Source organism: Notolepis coatsorum (assembly GCF_963971535.1).
Source record: "Notolepis coatsorum genome assembly, chromosome: 10".
NCBI lineage: Eukaryota > Metazoa > Chordata > Actinopteri > Aulopiformes > Paralepididae > Notolepis > Notolepis coatsorum.
Window position 1 is genome coordinate 121,146,585 of NC_140174.1, and position 22,881 is coordinate 121,169,465.

Genomic DNA, 22,881 nt, shown 5'->3' on the forward strand with positions numbered 1-22,881 from the left:
GTGGTGGAGCAAGAGCATACCTTTGCTCCCCCAAGTTCAATAGTGGGAGAGCAGAGATGCTCCGAATGCTCTTATGGCCAGGCGTCTATGATTCACTGATACAAAGTAAAATAGTGCAGTGCAATAAAATTGTTAGTAAAATAGAATAAAATAATGCAATAGTGCATTGCAATAAAATAGTTATCATCGTATTTTTTCGGGAGGCCGGTAAGGAGTGCATTACAGTAGTCGAGTTGGCTTGAGATAAAGGCATGGATCTGGTTTTCAGCGTCCTTTTGATTTATAAATGGCCGTACTTTAGCTATGTTTCTAAGGTGGAAGAATTAAGTTTTTGTCAACTTGTTGATTGTGATTTAAAGCTTAGGTCTGAGTCTACCATAACACCAAGACTTAACTCACTCAAATACAGTTAGCAGCTGGATAGACCACAGATGGAAATTAGCTTCTGCTAAATCTGGTGCAAACATATTTTCATGTAACAATGATGAACTGTAAAAAAAAAAAAAAAAAGAAAAAAAAAGAGATATATAAATATATATTATATAGATTCGGGGCTTTTCATAAAACATTCGGGGCTTGAGCCCAAGTAGCCACCCCCTAGCCCCGCCCCTGGTACTGAGGCATATAAATAGTCCTGGGATCGTAAGCTGTAAGATGGGTTTGATGTGATGGTGAGGTATGAACCGAGGTAAAAAGGGAGCTGACCAATAATTGCTTTATAAATGAAGGTGTACCAATGAAGCAGTCAAGGACAGTCAAGGATGGCCAGTTAACTTTAGCATACATAGTGCAATGATGGGTAAGTGATCTATATTATCAGGTAATAAATCTTAATACACCATGGTAAGCAGTGTTCAACATGTGTAGTTAGGTGGAACAGGCACTCTTGTATAAAACATCACCATAATCTAATACTAGGGGTGTAAAGGTACGCATATCCGTACCGAACCGCTTCAGTGTGTACCGTACCGTACAGAATGGCTGTGTAGTGTACCGAACTAATACAACGGTATGTTAACCACTAACATATCAATCTAATATACAATCTAATATAATTATTATTCTTTAAAAAAGAAAATTACAAGTCAATTATTAATTTCAATATAGAATATTCGTTGACAGCCCTACAAGTACAATTAGTTACTGCACACTACATCACCCCTGAGTGGAACATGGAAAGCCAAACTTTCCCCCACTGTACCGAAAACCCGTACCGAACTGTGACTTCAAAACCGAGGTACGTACCGTACCGTGGTTTTTGTGTACCGTTACACCCCTATCTAATACTGGTAAAAAAGTGGCAGCAACTAGTTTCTTTTTTGCATTAAAAGAAAAGCACGGTTTGTTTCTGAACAAGAAACCCAACCTCACTTTTAGTTTCTTAACCAGACTTTCAACGTGTGGTTTACTTTAAAATACAATCTGTAATTAAATAAGAAGCCAAAGTATTTAAAAGTCGACACAATCTGAATTGGAATACCTTGCGATGTGTGTATAGAGTCAAGACAAGGCACTTTTGTTTTGGATTTAGTAAAAATCATAATTTTAGTTTTTTCCGGTTTTAAAACAAGCTTTAGTTGCTGAAGTTGGGATTCTATTTGTTTAAAAGTATTTTGCAAACTTTCCAGAGCTTTTGTCAAAGTAGTAGCACAACAGTAAGTGACAGTGTCATCAGCATAAAAATTAAAGTTTGCATCTGGAACATTTTGCCTAAATTATTGATATAGATCGTAAATAACAATGGTCCTAGACAGAACATTGTGGCACCCCCTTGTGGACAGATAAAACATCAGACAAACAATCATGTTTGTAGTATTAAAGGGGAGATGAAGCATAGCGATATAAACATAGTCATAGCATCAAATTAGTATTTAGATAAAACACAGAAAAAATCACGTTATAAAAAGAAGGCGTTTTTAAGAAAAAACGATTTGTTATGTCCATTTATGTAGCATTTATGAACATGTGCGCCGCCATTTTGTTGCTGACGTCACGGTGTTGGTTTGGTGTATACACTGCTGGTTAGCTGCCTATAGTAAACATGGATTGTCGGGTCAGTCAGTAAATAAAATGTTGCCTACCAAACAACGGGACAGCGGTGGTTCTTTTTGTATTGCTCCTGGCTGTTCAAACTAATTTTACTGTGTGAAAGAGAGAGGAAAGTTGGTTAATTTCCACAAATTACCAGTGAAAAAAACAGTGTTGTTGGCAGGTTGGCTGGCTGCACTGAGGCGGCGCGATCAGCCTGTTGGACAGGGAATGAAGATCTGCAGCGAACACTTCATTGCCTCGGATTATGTTGTTGTTGTTGTTGTCCAGAAGACCACTAATCAGCTGAAGCCCGATGCGGTTCCCTCGGTCTTCGACAGACAGACCGGCGCAGGCAGTTCAGCGTCGCGGAGCATTTAGCCTGCTGGCTACCTAGCTCCAGTTCAACCAGCGTCGCGTGGCATTTAGCTACCTGGCTACCTAGCTCCAGTTCAACCAGCGTCGCGGAGCATTTAGCTACCTGGCTACCTCTCTGTACTACATTCTGTTGTGGAATTTAGTAATATCTTTAAACTGAGACTTGATTGCTGACCTGACCAGCTGACTTGATTAAGGGGCGTGTTTAAAGCGGCCATTTTGTTTCCTTAAGTGACCCATTAAGGGCCAGGTGTTAGACAGCACTAATTAGTGATAGGGATTTAAAGGCCTGCTGGCTTAGCGTCAGCGAAGCGTCGAGAAACGAAGAGGGACAAAGAGGAGTTTTCCTGGAGTTATCTGCAGAGGGATCCACCGATCCACCTAGCGCTAAGTACACCCTAGTCCTATCTTTCACTCCACTCTGCTATTCCTCTACTTCCTCCCTGCCACTCTTGACACCACAATGTGTCTCATATCCACAATCTGCTCCTCCAGAACAGATTCAACCCACCCACGGCAGTTTGCTAGCAACCCGGCTAATCTATCCTACCCTCCTACAGCCACTAATACACCTGTCACAGTACGGGGAGGCTTATGGAATTGTCAATCAGCAGTCAAGAAAGCTGACTTCATTACTGCCTACGCCCATAGTCAAAATCTGCAGCTCCTGGCTCTAACTGAGACCTGGATAACCCCCAATAACTCATCAACACCTGCAGCATTATCTACAAACTATAACTTCACTCACACACCTCGACCTTCCAGACGGGGTGGAGGCACTGGCCTCATGACATCTCCTTCATGGACTACAAACTTAACACCCCTCCCAGCACTGTCACTCTCCTCTTTTGAATATCATGCAGTATCTGTCTCTAATCCTTTCAATCTCACCATTGTTACACTCTACCGCCCTCCAGGTCCGCTCGATCACTTCACAGATGAGCTGGACATGCTTCTAAGCTCCTTACCGGAAGATGGTACCCCTCTCCTTCTATTGGGCGACTTCAATCTGCCTGACTCATCTCAGTCAGTCATAGTAGTCTCCCTCCTACAATCATTTGACCTGACTCCCACTGCCATGCCTCCCACCCACAAAGCAGGCAACTCCTTGGATCTCATATTTTCCCGTAACTCCAGCATCATTAACACCACGGTAACTCCCCTACATGTATCTGACCATTCCTTCATATCCTTCTCAATAACTCTCATGCTTAACCGAAAGGTCTTCACCCCAACTCAAACCGTCTCACTCAGACGCAACCTGCCCTCCCTATCCCCCTCCACCCTCTCCTCTGACATACTGTCCGCTCTACCTTTGAGTGACACCTTCTCTGCTCTCTCCACAGAGATGGCAACCTCCACCCTCCTCTCAGCCCTTGCAACCTCCTTCGACAAGCTCTGTCCCCTCGTTGAGAAACCTGCCCGCCGTTCCCCACCCAGTCCATGGCTGACAGATCCAGTGAGAGAACAAAGACAGGTCCTGAGAGCAGCTGAAAGGAAGTATAGAAAGTCACGCCTCACTGCTGACATCGACACATATCACAACCTCTTGTTAACATTCTCCAAAACCATTACTAATGCCAAAGCTTCTTTCTTTCACCATAGGATCGAGGCCTCTGCCAAGAATCTTCGCAAACTGCATGCTACCATGTCCTCCCTCCTCACTCCCCCCCCACCCCCCCCACCCTCATCTTTCTCTGCCGAAGACTTTGCGATCTTCTTTGAGGAAAAAGTGGAGAACATCCGCAGCTCCTTCTCCCAACCCCCACCCATTCCAAATGCTGAATCGAGAACCTCATCCTTCACTCTGTCATCTTTCTCTCCCATTACAGAAGCCGAGACCCTGACACTGGTAACGTCGAACCGTCCGACTACATGCCAGCTGGACCGGCTACCTTCCCCACTCCTCCAGACCATAGCACCAGACATCCTCCCATTCCTAACTGCAACCATCAACTCCTCACTCAACTCGGTGGTGGTCCCCACCTCCCTAAAACAAGCCAGAGTCACGCCCCTCATAAAAAAACCATCCCTGAACCCTACCGTCATAGGCAACTACCGTCCCGTCTCTCTTCTCTCCTTCCTTTCTAAAACACTTGAACGTGCTGTATCCAACCAACTTACTGCTTATCTCTTACAGAATGACCTCCTAGACCCTAATCAGTCAGGCTTCAGAACTGGTCACTCCACAGAGACAGCCCTCATTGCGGTCACAGAGGCACTTCACTTAGCAAAAGCGAAAGGCCTCTCCTCTGTCCTGATTCTCCTAGATCTATCTGCAGCCTTCGACACAGTCAACCACCAGATCCTCCTCACGGCCCTCGCAGGAATGGGAGTGGCTGGCTCTGCGCTGACATGGTTGTCATCATACCTCAATGACCGCTCCTACCAAGTGTCATGGAGAGGGACCCTGTCGGCCACCCGCCCCCTGCGGACGGGTGTCCCCCAGGGCTCGGTTTTAGGACCCCTTCTCTTCTCCCTCTACACTAAATCACTGGGTAACATTATCACGTCTCATGGCTTCTCCTACCACTGTTATGCCGACGATACTCAACTCTTCCTCTCCTTCCCTCCCTCAGATATCCACGTCTCTGAGCGGATCTCGGCCTGTCTGTCCGACATCTCCGCCTGGATGACGACCAACCACCTCAAACTGAACCTAAGCAAAACAGAATTGCTCCACCTGCCGGCCAAATCCTCCCCCCTGACCGACCTTTCGATCACAGTCGAGAATGCAGCTGTGACCGCGTCCCCGACCGCCAAGAACCTTGGTGTTGTCCTCGACGACCAGTTGAACTTCTCTGCTCACATCGCAGCGACAACCAGAACCTGCCGATTCCTCCTGAGCAACGTCAGAAGGATCCGCCCCTTCCTGACAAAAGAAGCCACCCAACTCCTCGTCCAATCAACAGTCATCTCCCGCCTCGACTACTGCAACGCACTGCTCGCTGGCCTCCCGGCCACTGCCACTAAGCCTCTTCAACTCATTCAGAACGCAGCAGCCCGCCTGATCTCAAACCTACCGAAGTCGGCCCATGTCACCCCACTTCTTAGGGACCTGCACTGGCTCCCCATTGCTGAACGAATCCGCTTCAAGGCCCTCGACCTAGCATACCGTGCGGCAAAGGGAACTGCTCCCGCCAACCTCCGGTCAATGGTCTCTAACTACACACCCTCAAGACCCCTACGCTCTGCATCTTCTGGCCGCCTCAGACCTACTCCTATCCAAGCTCCGGGAGGGTCATCAAAGAGAAGTCGCCTATTCTCAATCCTTGCCCCACAATGGTGGAATGAACTACCCACTCCAGTTAGGACAGCCGAAACACGTCCAATCTTTCGCCGTCGACTAAAGACGCACTTCTTCAACCATTATCTGAATAAAAAAAATAAAAAAAAATAAAAAAAAATAAAAAATGATCTAACCCTAACTAACCATACTGTCATGCACTTGTCCTAATAAACTAACCTACACTGTAGCACTCAACACTTTGATGAACATTGTTACTCAGCTGATAGAGTTGTGCCCTTCCTGATGGCTTGTCGTACAGAACTTGTAAGTCGCTTTGGATAAAAGCGTCAGCTAAATGACTAAATGTAAATGTAAATGTACCTAGCTCCAGTTCAACCAGCGTCGCGGGGCATTTAGCTACCTGGCTACCTAGCTCCAGTTCAACCAGCGTCGCGGGGCATTTAGCCTGCTGGCTACCTAGCTACGGTTCAGCTAACTAGCTACATGCGAGCTGGGTTAGCCGGCTAGTTGGCTTTGAATCCCGGCTAGGTAGCCAGGTAGCTAAATGCCCCACGACGCTGGTTGAACTGGAGCTAGGTAGCCAGGTAGCTAAATGCCCCGCGACGCTGGTTGAACTGGAGCTAGGTAGCCAGCAGGCTAAATGCTCTGCGTCGCTGAACTGCCTGCGCCGGTCTGTCTGTCGAAGACCGAGGGAACCGCATCGGGCTTCAGCTGATTAGTGGTCTTCTGGACAACAACAACAACAACAACAACAACAACAACAACAACAACAACATAATCCGAGGCAATGAAGTGTTCGCTGCAGATTTTCATTCCCTGTCCAACAGGCTGATCGCGCCGCCTCAGTGCAGCCAGCCAACGGCCAACAACACTGTTTTTTTCACTGGTAGTTTGTGGAAATGAACCAACTTTCCTTTCTCTTTCACACAGTAAAATTAGTTTGAACAGCCAGGAGCAATACAAAAAGAACCACACAGTCCCGTTGTTTGGTAGGCAACATTTTATTTACTGACTGACCCGACAATCCATGTTTACTATAGGCAGCTAACCAGCAGTGTATACACCAAACCAACACCGTGACGTCACCATCTAAAATGGCGCCGCCCATGGCGAAAACAGGGAAATTATATTTGATTTTTCAGACAAATAAGCAGGATTTCACATTTTATTATAGGACCCTGTCTTACACAACAAACAAACTAGGATCACATTGTTCAATGCTTCATCTCCCCTTTAATATGTACAGTGATACAGATATAAAAACACTATGGTAGTAAGTCATACTGGTCAGCAGCATAACTAGTAAGAGTAGGTAAGGGATATGATGTATAGATATAGATATATAGTATAATGGAGACGGTAGGGAGATGTATACTAAACAAATTAAATACTACAAAAATACACTCAATGTTCCAACCCTGAAGACCTTGAAAAGAGAAATATACATGGTCACGCGGTGCCTTGCCACATACACTCTAATTATACGTCTACAGTCCTATTCTGAGATGTTTAAAGAATACAGACTCAAGGCCCAGTTATCCACCATGTTTCTGAGGTTCTAAGATGTTTAAAGAACACAGACTCAAGGCCTAGTTATCCTCCATGTTTCTTCAACTGTGGTGCGGGAATGATCTGTTCTGGCAAGTGAGTGGAGTCACATCTGCTCCCAGTCTGGACTGAGAAGGACTCGCCACAGGCTGACTGGCTGGCTGGCTGGCTGACTGGCTGGCTGGTTGGGTGACTGGCTGGCTGACTGGCTGGGTTACTGGCTGACTGGGTGACTGGCTGGCTGGCTGGCTGGTTGGCTGGCTGGCTGGCTGGCTGGCTGGCTGGCTGGCTGGCTGGTTGGCTGGGTGGTTGGTTGGTTGGTTGGCTGGCTGGGTGGCTGGCTGGCTGGTTGGCTGGGTGGTTGGCTGGCTGGCTGGTTGGCTGGGTGGTTGGTTGGTTGGTTGGCTGGCTGGCTGGCTGGCTGACTGACTGACTGACTGACGGACTGGGTGGCTGACTGACTGGTTGGCCGACTGGTTGGTTGGCTGGCTGACTGGCTGACTGACTGACTGACTGACTGACTGACTGACTGACTGACTGACTGACTTGACTGACTGACTGACTGACTGGCTGACTGACTGACTGACGGACTGGGTGGCTGGTGGTTTACCACTCACGCATATTTGGAATTGAAATCCTGACCAAAAATGTGAAATAAAGGCGCAAAATTGTGGTGTCGTCACATTTCTCATTCTCTGCTGCAGTGAGTATTATAGCTGAGTCAGGATCTCCTCACAAACCTGGTTAGACTAGTATTAGAGCTGGTTAGACTAGTATTATAGCTGGTTAGACTAGTATTAGAGCTGTTAGACAAGTATTATAGCTGCTAGTATTAGAGCTGGTTAGACTAGTATTAGAGCTGCTAGTATTAGAGCTGGTTAGACTAGTATTAGAGCTGGTTAGACTAGTATTAGAGCTGGTTAGACTAGTATTAGAGCTGGTTAGACTAGTATTAGAGCTGGTTAGACTAGTATTAGAGCTGCTAGTATTAGAGCTGGTTAGACTAGTATTATAGCTGCTAGTATTAGAGCTGGTTAGACTAGTATTAGAGCTGGTTAGACTAGTATTATAGCTGCTAGTATTAGAGCTGGTTAGACTAGTATTAGAGCTGGTTAGACTAGTATTATAGCTGCTAGTATTAGAGCTGCTAGTATTAGAGCTGGTTAGACTAGTATTAGAGCTGGTTAGACTAGTATTAGAGCTGGTTAGACTAGTATTAGAGCTGCTAGTATTAGAGCTGGTTAGACTAGTATTAGAGCTGCTAGTATTAGAGCTGGTTAGACTAGTATTAGAGCTGGTTAGACTAGTATTATAGCTGGTTAGACTAGTATTAGAGCTGCTAGTATTAGAGCTGGTTAGACTAGTATTAGAGCTGGTTAGACTAGTATTAGAGCTGGTTAGACTAGTATTAGAGCTGGTTAGACTAGTATTAGAGCTGGTTAGACTAGTATTATAGCTGCTAGTATTATAGCTGCTAGTATTAGAGCTGGTTAGACTAGTATTAGAGCTGCTAGTATTAGAGCTGGTTAGACTAGTATTAGAGCTGGTTAGACTAGTATTAGAGCTGCTAGTATTAGAGCTGGTTAGACTAGTATTAGAGCTGCTAGTATTAGAGCTGGTTAGACTAGTATTAGAGCTGGTTAGACTAGTATTAGAGCTGCTAGTATTAGAGCTGGTTAGACTAGTATTAGAGCTGGTTAGACTAGTATTAGAGCTGCTAGTATTAGAGCTGGTTAGACTAGTATTAGAGCTGCTAGTATTAGAGCTGGTTAGACTAGAATTAGAGCTGGTTAGACTAGTATTATAGCTGGTTAGACTAGTATTAGAGCTGCTAGTATTAGAGCTGGTTAGACTAGTATTAGAGCTGGTTAGACTAGTATTAGAGCTGGTTAGACTAGTATTAGAGCTGGTTAGACTAGTATTAGAGCTGGTTAGACTAGTATTATAGCTGCTAGTATTATAGCTGCTAGTATTAGAGCTGCTAGTATTAGAGCTGGTTAGACTAGTATTAGAGCTGGTTAGACTAGTATTAGAGCTGGTTAGACTAGTATTAGAGCTGGTTAGACTAGTATTAGAGCTGGTTAGACTAGTAGTATAGCTGGTTAGACTAGTATTAGAGCTGGTTAGACTAGTATTAGAGCTGGTTAGACTAGTATTAGAGCTGGTTAGACTAGTATTATAGCTGGTTAGACTAGTAGTATAGCTGGTTAGACTAGTATTAGAGCTGGTTAGACTAGTATTAGAGCTGGTTAGACTAGTATTAGAGCTGGTTAGACTAGTAGTATAGCTGGTTAGACTAGTATTAGAGCTGGTTAGACTAGTATTAGAGCTGGTTAGACTAGTATTAGAGCTGGTTAGACTAGTATTAGAGCTGGTTAGACTAGTATTAGAGCTGGTTAGACTAGTATTAGAGCTGGTTAGACTAGAATTAGAGCTGGTTAGACTAGTATTACAGCTGGTTAAACTAGTATTATAGCTGGTTAGACTAGTATTAGAGCTGGTTAGGCTGGTTAGACTAGTATTAGAGCTGGTTAGACTAGTATTAGAGCTGGTTAGACTAGTATTAGAGCTGGTTAGGCTGGTTAGACTAGTATTAGAGCTGGTTAGACTAGTATTAGAGCTGGTTAGACTAGTATTAGAGCTGGTTAGACTAGTATAGCTGGTTAGACTAGTATTAGAGCTGCTAGTATTAGAGCTGGTTAGACTAGTATTAGAGCTAGTTAGACTAGTATTAGAGCTGGTTAGACTAGTATAGCTGGTTAGACTAGTATTAGAGCTGCTAGTATTAGAGCTAGTTAGACTAGTATTAGAGCTGGTTAGACTAGTATTAGAGCTGGTTAGACTAGTATAGCTGGTTAGACTAGTATTAGAGCTGGTTAGACTAGTATTAGAGCTGGTTAGACTAGTATTTGAGCTGATTCGACTAGTATTAGAGCTGGTTAGACTAGTATTAGAGCTGGTTAGACTAGTATTAGAGCTGGTTAGACTAGTATTATAGCTGGTTAGACTAGTATAGCTGGTTAGACTAGTATTAGAGCTGCTAGTATTAGAGCTGGTTAGACTAGTATTAGAGCTGGTTAGACTAGTATTAGAGCTGGTTAGACTAGTATTAGAGCTGGTTAGACTAGTATTAGAGCTGCTAGTATTAGAGCTGGTTAGACTAGAATTAGAGCTGGTTAGACTAGTATTAGAGCTAGTTAGACTAGTATTAGAGCTGGTTAGACTAGTATAGCTGGTTAGACTAGTATTAGAGCTGGTTAGACTAGTATTAGAGCTGGTTAGACTAGTATTAGAGCTGGTTAGACTAGTATTAGAGCTGGTTAGACTAGTATTAGAGCTGGTTAGACTAGTATTAGAGCTGGTTAGACTAGTATTAGAGCTGGTTAGACTAGTATTAGAGCTAGTTAGACTAGTATTATAGCTGGTTAGACTAGAATTAGAGCTGGTTAGACTAGTATTAGAGCTGGTTAGACTAGTATTAGAGCTGGTTAGACTAGTATTAGAGCTGGTTAGACTAGTATTAGAGCTGGTTAGACTAGTATTAGAGCTGGTTAGACTAGTATTAGAGCTGCTAGTATTAGAGCTGGTTAGACTAGTATTAGAGCTGGTTAGACTAGTATTAGAGCTGGTTAGACTAGTATTAGAGCTGCTAGTATTAGAGCTGGTTAGACTAGTATTAGAGCTGCTAGTATTAGAGCTGGTTAGACTAGTATTAGAGCTGGTTAGACTAGAATTAGAGCTGGTTAGACTAGTATTAGAGCTGGTTAGACTAGTATTATAGCTGGTTAGACTAGTATTAGAGCTGGTTAGACTAGTATTAGAGCTGCTAGTATTAGAGCTGGTTAGACTAGTATTAGAGCTGGTTAGACTAGTATTAGAGCTGCTAGTATTAGAGCTGGTTAGACTAGTATTAGAGCTGGTTAGACTAGTATTAGAGCTGCTAGTATTAGAGCTGGTTAGACTAGTATTAGAGCTGCTAGTATTAGAGCTGGTTAGACTAGTATTAGAGCTGGTTAGACTAGTATTAGAGCTGGTTAGACTAGTATTAGAGCTGCTAGTATTAGAGCTGCTAGCATTAGAGCTGGTTAGACTAGTATTAGAGCTGGTTAGACTAGTATTAGAGCTGCTAGTATTAGAGCTGGTTAGACTAGTATTAGAGCTGGTTAGACTAGTATTAGAGCTGGTTAGACTAGTATTAGAGCTGCTAGTATTAGAGCTGGTTAGACTAGTATTAGAGCTGGTTAGACTAGTATTAGAGCTGGTTAGACTAGTATTAGAGCTGGTTAGACTAGTATTAGAGCTGGTTAGACTAGTATTAGAGCTGGTTAGACTAGTATTAGAGCTGCTAGTATTAGAGCTGCTAGCATTAGAGCTGGTTAGACTAGTATTAGAGCTGGTTAGACTAGTATTAGAGCTGGTTAGACTAGTATTAGAGCTGCTAGTATTAGAGCTGGTTAGACTAGTATTAGAGCTGGTTAGACTAGTATTAGAGCTGGTTAGACTAGTATTAGAGCTGCTAGTATTAGAGCTGGTTAGACTAGTATTAGAGCTGGTTAGACTAGTATTAGAGCTGCTAGTATTAGAGCTGGTTAGACTAGTATTAGAGCTGGTTAGACTAGTATTAGAGCTGGTTAGACTAGTATTAGAGCTGCTAGTATTAGAGCTGGTTAGACTAGTATTACAGCTGGTTAGACTAGTATTAGAGCTGGTTAGACTAGTATTAGAGCTGGTTAGACTAGTATTAGAGCTGGTTAGACTAGAATTAGAGCTGGTTAGACTAGTAATAGAGCTGGTTAGACTAGTATTAGAGCTGGTTAGACTAGTATTAGAGCTGGTTAGACTAGTATTAGAGCTGGTTAGACTAGTATTATAGCTGCTAGTATTAGAGCTGGTTAGACTAGTATTAGAGCTGGTTAGACTAGTATTAGAGCTGGTTAGACTAGTATTAGAGCTGCTAGTATTAGAGCTGGTTAGACTAGTATTAGAGCTGGTTAGACTAGTATTAGAGCTGGTAGTATTACAGCTGGTTAGACTAGTATTAGAGCTGGTTAGACTAGTATTAGAGCTGGTTAGACTAGTATTAGAGCTGCTAGTATTAGAGCTGGTTAGACTAGTATTAGAGCTGGTTAGACTAGTATTAGAGCTGGTTAGACTAGTATTAGAGCTGGTTAGACTAGTATTAGAGCTGGTTAGACTAGTATTAGAGCTGGTTAGACTAGTATTAGAGCTGGTTAGACTAGTATTAGAGCTGGTAGTATTAGAGCTGGTTAGACTAGTATTAGAGCTGGTTAGACTAGTATTAGAGCTGGTTAGACTAGTATTAGAGCTGGTTAGACTAGTATTAGAGCTGGTTAGACTAGTATTAGAGCTGGTTAGACTAGAATTAGAGCTGGTTAGACTAGTAATAGAGCTGGTTAGACTAGTATTAGAGCTGCTAGTATTAGAGCTGGTTAGACTAGTATTAGAGCTGGTTAGACTAGTATTAGAGCTGGTTAGACTAGTATTAGAGCTGGTTAGACTAGAATTAGAGCTGGTTAGACTAGTATTAGAGCTGGTTAGACTAGAATTAGAGCTGGTTAGACTAGTATTAGAGCTGGTTAGACTAGTATTAGAGCTGGTTAGACTAGTATTAGAGCTGGTTAGACTAGAATTAGAGCTGGTTAGACTAGTATTAGAGCTGGTTAGACTAGTATTAGAGCTGGTTAGACTAGAATTAGAGCTGGTTAGACTAGTAATAGAGCTGGTTAGACTAGTATTAGAGCTGGTTAGACTAGTATTAGAGCTGGTTAGACTAGTATTAGAGCTGGTTAGACTAGTATTAGAGCTGGTTAGACTAGTATTAGAGCTGGTTAGACTAGTATTATAGCTGCTAGTATTAGAGCTGGTTAGACTAGTATTAGAGCTGGTTAGACTAGTATTAGAGCTGGTTAGACTAGTATTAGAGCTGCTAGTATTAGAGCTGGTTAGACTAGTATTAGAGCTGGTTAGACTAGTATTAGAGCTGGTAGTATTACAGCTGGTTAGACTAGTATTAGAGCTGGTTAGACTAGTATTAGAGCTGGTTAGACTAGTATTAGAGCTGCTAGTATTAGAGCTGGTTAGACTAGTATTAGAGCTGGTTAGACTAGTATTAGAGCTGGTTAGACTAGTATTAGAGCTGGTTAGACTAGTATTAGAGCTGGTTAGACTAGTATTAGAGCTGGTTAGACTAGTATTAGAGCTGGTTAGACTAGTATTAGAGCTGGTAGTATTAGAGCTGGTTAGACTAGTATTAGAGCTGGTTAGACTAGTATTAGAGCTGGTTAGACTAGTATTAGAGCTGGTTAGACTAGAATTAGAGCTGGTTAGACTAGTAATAGAGCTGGTTAGACTAGTATTAGAGCTGCTAGTATTAGAGCTGGTTAGACTAGTATTAGAGCTGGTTAGACTAGTATTAGAGCTGGTTAGACTAGTATTATAGCTGCTAGTATTAGAGCTGGTTAGACTAGTATTAGAGCTGGTTAGACTAGTATTAGAGCTGGTTAGACTAGTATTAGAGCTGCTAGTATTAGAGCTGGTTAGACTAGTATTAGAGCTGGTTAGACTAGTATTAGAGCTGGTAGTATTACAGCTGGTTAGACTAGTATTAGAGCTGGTTAGACTAGTATTAGAGCTGGTTAGACTAGTATTAGAGCTGCTAGTATTAGAGCTGGTTAGACTAGTATTAGAGCTGGTTAGACTAGTATTAGAGCTGGTTAGACTAGTATTAGAGCTGGTTAGACTAGTATTAGAGCTGGTTAGACTAGTATTAGAGCTGGTTAGACTAGTATTAGAGCTGGTAGTATTAGAGCTGGTTAGACTAGTATTAGAGCTGGTTAGACTAGTATTAGAGCTGGTTAGACTAGTATTAGAGCTGGTTAGACTAGTATTAGAGCTGGTTAGACTAGTATTAGAGCTGGTTAGACTAGTATTAGAGCTGGTTAGACTAGTAATAGAGCTGGTTAGACTAGTATTAGAGCTGCTAGTATTAGAGCTGGTTAGACTAGTATTAGAGCTGGTTAGACTAGTATTAGAGCTGGTTAGACTAGTATTAGAGCTGGTTAGACTAGTAATAGAGCTGGTTAGACTAGTATTAGAGCTGGTTAGACTAGTATTAGAGCTGCTAGTATTAGAGCTGGTTAAACTAGTATTAGAGCTGCTAGTATTAGAGCTGCTAGTATTAGAGCTGGTTAGACTAGTATTAGAGCTGGTTAGACTAGTATTAGAGCTGGTTAGACTAGTATTAGAGCTGGTTAGACTAGTATTAGAGCTGGTTAGACTAGTATTAGAGCTGGTTAGACTAGTATTAGAGCTGCTAGTATTAGAGCTGGTTAGACTAGTATTAGAGCTGGTTAGACTAGTATTAGAGCTGGTTAGACTAGTATTAGAGCTGCTAGTATTAGAGCTGCTAGTATTAGAGCTGGTTAGACTAGTATTATAGCTGGTTAGACTAGTATTAGAGCTGCTAGTATTAGAGCTGGTTAGACTAGTATTAGAGCTGGTTAGACTAGTATTAGAGCTGGTTAGACTAGTATTAGAGCTGGTTAGACTAGTATTAGAGCTGGTTAGACTAGAATTAGAGCTGCTAGTATTAGAGCTGGTTAGACTAGTATTAGAGCTGCTAGTATTAGAGCTGGTTAGACTAGTATTAGAGCTGCTAGTATTAGAGCTGGTTAGACTAGTATTAGAGCTGCTAGTATTAGAGCTGGTTAGACTAGTATTAGAGCTGCTAGTATTAGAGCTGGTTAGACTAGTATTAGAGCTGCTAGTATTAGAGCTGCTAGTATTAGAGCTGCTAGTATTAGAGCTGGTTAGACTAGTATTAGAGCTGGTTAGACTAGTATTAGAGCTGCTAGTATTAGAGCTGGTTAGACTAGTATTAGAGCTGCTAGTATTAGAGCTGGTTAGACTAGTATTAGAGCTGGTTAGACTAGTATTAGAGCTGCTAGTATAGAGCTGGTTAGACTAGTATTAGAGCTGGTTAGACTAGTATTAGAGCTGGGTCAGGATCCCTGGTGTTTAATGTCCTCACATACCTGGTTAAACTAGTATTGCAACTCAAAAGGCAGGTACAAAGTCTAAGTATACAGACTCAACGCAAAAAGCTAAACCGTCCAGCAGAGGGAGCAGTTTTGCAACAAAGATAACTGCTATACCAGAAAAAGTTGTGGAGTCAGGCCTGACTAGAAACAAAGAACAGGACAACATAGTGGATGCTTCTAAAAAAACGCTGCACTTTTTGTGATAATGGGCATGCATTGGAATTCTGTCAGAAGTTGAAACACAGACCAAACGAGGAGAAAGTTGAGTTTCTCAGAAGCAAAGGACTGTGTTTTGGATGTCTCACAAGGGGACATATGAGCAAGAACTGTCAGAAGCGCATGACCTGTCAACAATGCCAGCAAAACCACCCCACTCTGTTGCACAGAGAAATTGAAATTAAAGGAAGCATGCAAGCAGAGGTAAATGTTTCCAAAGAAGCCACCAAAGACAAAGCTCCAGTAACCAGTGCAATGGTCTCTCTAGATATCAGCGGCTCTACTGGGGCCGGTAACAAAGAATGTGCGCTTGCCATTGTACCAGTTCAGGTAAAGCTCTCGAAAGGAAGCAAGATTGTGCACACATATGCCTTTCTGGACAATGGAAGCACCGGTACATTTTGTACTGAAAAGTTCAAGTCAAGTCAAGTCAAGAGTTTTATTTGTCACAGCATACAAGTATACAATGAAATGCGGGTGGTCTTGCCCGCAACGATGTGCAATACAGTAGTACAACATATAATAGAATCCAATAAAACAACATTGTGCAATAAACAGGTAACATAGTGGGACATCTCGGTATTTGTACATAGTTATTTACAGAGCATGGAGGACATGCTAGGTCCTTTGGTAGTGCAATACACTGTTACTGTTGCTATACTATTTTTAAAGTGACCTTTCCTTTGTGGCCATAAGTGTGGGCGTGTGCAGCATGAGTGTGTGCTTGCTCATGTTAAAGTGGCTGCTAGTGTGTGAGCGTGCACAGCGTGCGTGTCGTGTGTGTGCTCATGTGTGCTTGTGTGTGGAGAGTTCAGTGTTCTGTGGCACTCAGTGTTCATTGTTCAAGGCTCTGATGGCCTGGGGGAAGAAGCTGAGCCGAAGCCTCTTTGTCCTAGTAGCTGGGGTTCGCAGGCGTCTGCCTGACCTCAATCAATCAATCAATCAAATCCTTTATTTAACCAGATAAGCATCATTGAGATTAAAATCTCTTTTTCAAGAGCGATCTGGCCAAGCAAGGCAGCAGAAAGTTTCAACATAAAAAAGAACATCACAATAAAATACAGATAAAACATTTACATCAAGCTCCAATTTCAGGCAAGTTATCAAACAGGCAAATGATCAAACACAGTTGCACTGACCAAGGGAACTGAGTTCGTAGGATTTTAATATGGCTTTGAATTCTCCGAGGGTGACCAGTCCTGGTAATTTTAGGTCCTCCTGGAACAGGCTGTTATTGGGGTGGTGAGGGTCTTTCATTATTCTGCAGGCTCTAGATTTGCACCTCTTGTTGTATAGAACCTGCAGGGGAGGTAGTGCAATACCCGTGGTACGCTCGGCTGAGCGCACCACTCTCTGTAGGGCCTTCTTGTCCTGTGCCGTGCTGTTTCCATACCAGGCAGTGATGTTTCCAGTCAAGATGCTCTCTACAGCTCCGGAGTAGAAGGACTAGTGCACTGCAACCTTGCCCAGGCCCGACGGGGCCCGGCCCGGCCCGGCGGGTTCGGGCTGGGTAGGGCTTTTTTTTTTATAAATAATTCGGGCTCGGCCGGGCCCGGGCACCGCCGTTTTTTATTTTTTTTATTTTTTTATTGCGTTTTTTTTATTTTTTTTTATTCATATAACTAGGGTTATATGATAACCTTCGTTTTAAGATTCGTTTTCTCTTTCGCGCCAGAGAAACATTTGGATGTAATTACCGCAGCGCGCAGGGAGAACTCAGGGGACAAGTTCAACTCGATTGGTTGTGTTGGAATATAGCCAGTTGGCGAACGTTTTTAATTTGTTCTTGGGATGTATACCCGGTTGGCGAAGTTTTGTTAACGGTGTTCAACGCGTTGCTGAAGTCATGGTGAGTGATGTTTATTTGCTGGGTCGCCTCGCTACCTGTTTTGTTGTGCTTTTCATTACGTTGCTCTGCTCGAAATCTGATTTCTGTTTTCTGTTTGTTTGTTTGACTGAGTAGGCTATTGTGTGTCGTGTGTGTGTGTGTGTGTGTGTCAAAGAAGATTCTATAGCCTTCAATACGTTTTACGAGGCTGATGTGTGAGTCAGTCTATAAGCAGCACTGGGAGAGACGCATTCTAATAAGAGCGAAACAGGCTATGTAAATGCTTCTTAGTTTTGTTTATTTATTACGTTCATATAAAAGTGTTTTGAATATTTAAAACAAATACAAAAAAATATATATTTTAATAATAATAATAATAATAATTTTTTTCGGGTTTTCAGCGGGCTAGGGCTTAAAATATTATTTACAGTCGGGCTTATTTTCGGGCAGGGCCTGAAGTTCACGGGCTCGGGCAGGGCTCAGGCTTTATTTCAAGGCCCTTGCAGACCACTAAGAATACTCTGAACTTCCTTAACTGTCTCAGGTGGTAGAGGCGCTGCTTCGCCTTTTTTACGACTGTGTCTATGTGTGTTGACCATGTCAGATCCTCTGAGATGTGGACCCCCAGGTACCCCCAGTTGATGACGAAGCTAAATGATACAGGAAAAAAGGTGGAGATACTTCTGACAACAATGGGCCAAGATACCAGGCAGGCGAGGCTTGTTCCCAGTTTTAAAGTTTCTGGACTAGAAGTGGCTGCTCTTGAGAGTGATTCTTTCCTGCAATTGCCAGAGACTGCTATACTCAACAAAGCATTCCTGTCACAAAGGACAACATTCCTACAGAAGACGATATCCGACAGTGGCCATATCTAATGGATGTTGAGTTAATGCAAATTGATGCTGATGTTGAGCTACTGATTGGTGTCAACACACCTAAGGCTTTGGAACCATGGAGAATCGTCAGCAGTGAAGGTAATGGGCCTCACGCTATAAAGACTCTCCTTGGATGGGTGGTCAATGGGCCACTCCATGATAACATCGGCCTGGATGAATGTGGTCATCCTAGCATTAGTGTCAACCGTATATCCATTGAAAGAGTGGAGGAATCAAGACTTTCTAGAGCAGCATGATACAGACAAAAGCGAGATGTCCATGGAAGACCAAGAGTTCATGCAGATTGTGTCCAGCTCTGCTATGCTAAAAGATGGGCACTATGATTTGAAACTACCCTTTCGGAAGAAGGATGTAAAGATGCCTAATAATCGCCCATTGGCGGAGCAGCGAGCACTGCACCTCTTGAAAAAGTTCAAAAAGAATAACACATTCTTTGAGGAGTACAAAGGCTTTCTTCAGGATGTTATCGACAAAGGATATGCTGAAATGGTTCCCCAAGAGCAAGTAAAACGTGACGACGGGAAAGTGTGGTACATTCCACATCACAGAGTTTACCATCCAAGAAAGAAAATAATTCATGTTGTGTTTGATTGTGCCTCATCTTTCCGGGGTGCATCCCTGAATCAAGAGCTTCTCCAAGGACCTGATTTAACAAACTCCCTCATCGGCGTGCTCCTCCGTTTTTGCCAGAGTCAAATTGCCCTCATGGCTGACGTGGAAGGAATGTTCCACCAGGTAAAGGTAGCAGATGAAGATGTTGACCTGCTGCGTTTCCTCTGGTGGCCTAATGGTGACATCAGCCAAGAGCTTGTTGAGTACAGAATGACTGTGCACCTGTTCGGTGCTGTATCATCTCCAAGCTGTGCCACCTTCGCACTGAGGAAGACTGCGGATGACAATCAGGATGACTTTCCACAGGAGGTAATCAATACCATCAAAGAGAACTTTTATGTGGATGACTGTTTGAAGTCTGTCAAAACCGAAGGTCAGGCCTTGTCACTGTATCAAGGCCTCAAGGAGGTGTGTTCCAAGGGAGGATTCAAGCTGACCAAATGGATAAGCAATTGTCGCTCTTTACTCTCTCGGATTCCTGAAGAGGACAAGGCCAAAGAGGTAAAAAACCTTGACTTGGATAGGGAGAGTCTCCCTATGGAAAGAGCTCTAGGAGCCCAATGGAACATTGAACTTGACACGTTCAACTTCAACATGGCAGTAAAAGAACAGCCCACTACAAGACGAGGCATCCTCTCAGTTGTCAGCTCTGTGTACGATCCCCTGGGATTTCTGTCTCCAGTCATATTAACTGCCAAGATAATTCTACAGAATTTGTGTAGGATCGGATGTGGCTGGGATGCAGACGTTCCAGACACGATTGCTCAATAGTGGCACAGATGGCAAACCGAATTGCACCAGCTAGATGCATTCTATGTGGACAGATGTTTCCTACCAAGAGACTTTGAGATAAAGACAGCCCAGTTACATCATTTCTGTGATGCCAGTGAAGCAGGGTATGGGACAGTGACCTACCTTCGCTTCACAAGTGACAAGGATGACATACATACTGCCTTCGTTATGGGGAAAGCTAGAGTGTCTCCATTAAAGCAGACCATTCCAAGACTTGAGCTTACAGCCGCAGTCTTTGCTGTTCGTATGGACAAGATGCTAAGATGTGAACTACAGTTTTAACTTGATAAATCAGTCTTCTGGTCTGACAGCATGACTGTCCTGAAGTACATCTCTAACAGAACTAAAAGATTCCAGATCTTTGTAGCAAACAGAGTGGCCACCATCACAGATCTGTCAAAGCCGTCTCAATGGAGATACATTTGCTCTAAGTTAAACCCTGCTGATGAGGCCTCTCGTGGTCTGCGAGTTGATGCTTTTCTGAAGTCAAAAAGGTGGATCCAAGGCCCGGGATTCCTCTCAGGCCCTGAATCACATTGGCCAAGATCTCCTGAAGAGATTGATGCTGTTTCTGTTGACGATCCTGAGGTGAAAAAAGATGTCTCTGTCTACAGTACAGTCATAAACAAAGACGAAGCTGCCACATGGAAACTCATTAATCACTTCTCATCATGGTATGACCTCAAAGTAGCTGTGGCATGGATGCTGAAAGTTAAAAAGATGCTTCGATTGCGATGCCAAGAAAGAAAAAGCGCACAAAAGACACTTGGACAAGTTGATTACAAGCAGCAGCAAGGTAAATTTGCAGGTCTTTCAGTTGATGACATGGTCCAAGCAGAGGAGGCAGTCGTATGCTTTGTCCAAGGTCAGAGTTTTTCTGAAGAGATTGCTGCACTGAGAACGGGCACAGTAAAGAAAACCAGCCCATTGTACAGACTGGATCCAGTGTTGGTGAACGGACCGGGGTAGGTGGAAGGCTCAGCAAGTCTGCCTTACCCGAGGAAGTTAAACACCCAGCCATCCTTCCCAAGGACAGTCATGTTTCAAAACTGATCCTTTGTCACATACACAAGCTGGTAGGACACAGTGGAAGAAATCACATGCTGTCCAGGTTGCGACGGAAATATTGGATTCTCTGTGCAAATTCTGCAGCAAGAACTGTTATCCGGAAATGTGTAATCTGTCGATGCAAACATGGAAAGGTGGGAGAACAGAAGATGGCTGATCTTCCCACAAACAGAATATCTCCAGACCTACCTCCTTTCACGCATGTAGGAGTGGATTGTTTCGGACCTATTGAGGTTAAGAGAGGAAGATCCACTGTGAAGAGGTATGGTGTAATATTTACATGCCTGACCTGCAGAGCTGTTCATCTTGAAATGGCTCACTCCCTGGACACAGACTCTTGCATTAGTGCCCTTGGGCGATTCATATGTAGAAGAGGACAAGTGCTAGAGATAACGTCAGATAATGGCACCAATTTCATCAGCTCTAATCGTGAGCTAAAAGAAGCCTTGAAGCAATTGAACCAAGACAAAATTCAAAGAGTAATGCTACAGGATGGTATAAAGTGGAAATTCAACCCTCCCCACGGAGCCCACCATGGGGGGGTCTGGGAGCGGCTCATTCGTCAAGTAAAGAGTGTCCTTCAATCCGTCTTGACACAGAAAACCGTTGATGATGAAGCTTTGCAGACAGCCTTATGTGAGGTGGAAGCCATTCTCAATGATCGTCCAATTACTTCAGTCTCAGATGACCCAAATGACCTTGAGCCTCTTACACCAAACCATCTTATTCAGCTCAAGGGTAAACCAATCTTACCTCCAGGTCTGTTCACCCAAGAAGATTTGTATGCTCGGAGGAGATGGAGGCAAGTACAGTATCTCGCAAACCTCTTCTGGAAAAGATGGACATCCGAGTATCTTTCTATAATGCAGCAACGCCAAAAGTGGAACAGCATAAAAACGAGTTTAAGCCCTGGAGACTTGGTACTCATAGTGGACAGCTCAGCTCCATGCAACTCATGGCTGATGGGACGAATCATTGACACCATGCCAGACTCCAGAGGTCTGGTTCGTCGTGTGCGAGTTAAAACAAAGAGCGGCGTATTGGAGAGACCTATCACCAAGCTTTGTTTGCTCCTGGAAGAAGCAACATCTTGACATTGAGTCAGCGGACTCATTGACACCTACACATATACTGATTGACACCGATCATTGAACAATGCACACTCTCAAGAAGAGCAAGAAACGCATGGACTTTGAAAACCCGTAAAAAAGAATATATATATAAACTCGTTTTCACGGTAATTGCTGCTTATATTATATGGGCTCCATTTCTATTGATAATTGCCTTGCTTGGCAATTAGGGGCCGGTGTGTTGGAGCCATTCTATTGTGTTCTTAGTGTATCTATCATTTGTTTACATTTTGTTTCTGCACCTCTGTAGTCATCTACCCCACCTAGTATCCAAAGGCTGGTAGTGCATGTTGAGAGTGGGGGGTGGGGACTCTTGGAATCTCAGGTGGTTTAATGAGCAGGAAGAGAAGGCCTAGGCATGGTAAAAATGTTTGGTGAAGGTGCCAGGTTATACATTTTTCTTTAAACCACATCAGTGTGAGAATTCAGTTATTTTTGAGTATTGGAATCTTTCTTTTGATGTTTTCTTTAGATGTTTCAGATGCTTAAAATAAATCTATAATTTAATTCATAATACCTTGGATCTCGTTTTGGATTTTTTGGAATGTGCGTGTTAAAGACACTACCTGGTTGACCAACAAGAAGCCATTACACACACACACACACAAAGGGAAACTGCCCGCCACTAGGTGTCACTGTCGTACCATCTAGAAACCCTCCCATCAAAGCCTCTCTGTTCTTGCCTCCTTCTCACACTCTCTCTCCATTAGTTTATCACTCAACCTCTCTCTCTCTCTCTCTCTCTCTCTCTCTCTCTCTCTCTCTCTCTCATCTCCTGCTAATGTGGACCCATCATGTGTTTTGGATTTAACACATTCTAAAACGCCTGTGCATAAACATTCGACAGCTGCACTGTACATGCGTGCCGCCCTCTCCGTGTTCATACATCTCCCACCCCTCACAACGGCCTTAATTATTCACCCTCTCTCCTCTCCTCTGTGATGGGACGGAGAGGGTAGGGGGGGGGGGGGGTAGTTCCTACTCTGAGATATAAGCCCTGCTTTAGGAGGAACACATGTACTGTAGGCTCCTCCTGTGGCTTTGATCCTGCAGAGAGAGAGAGAGAGAGAGAGAG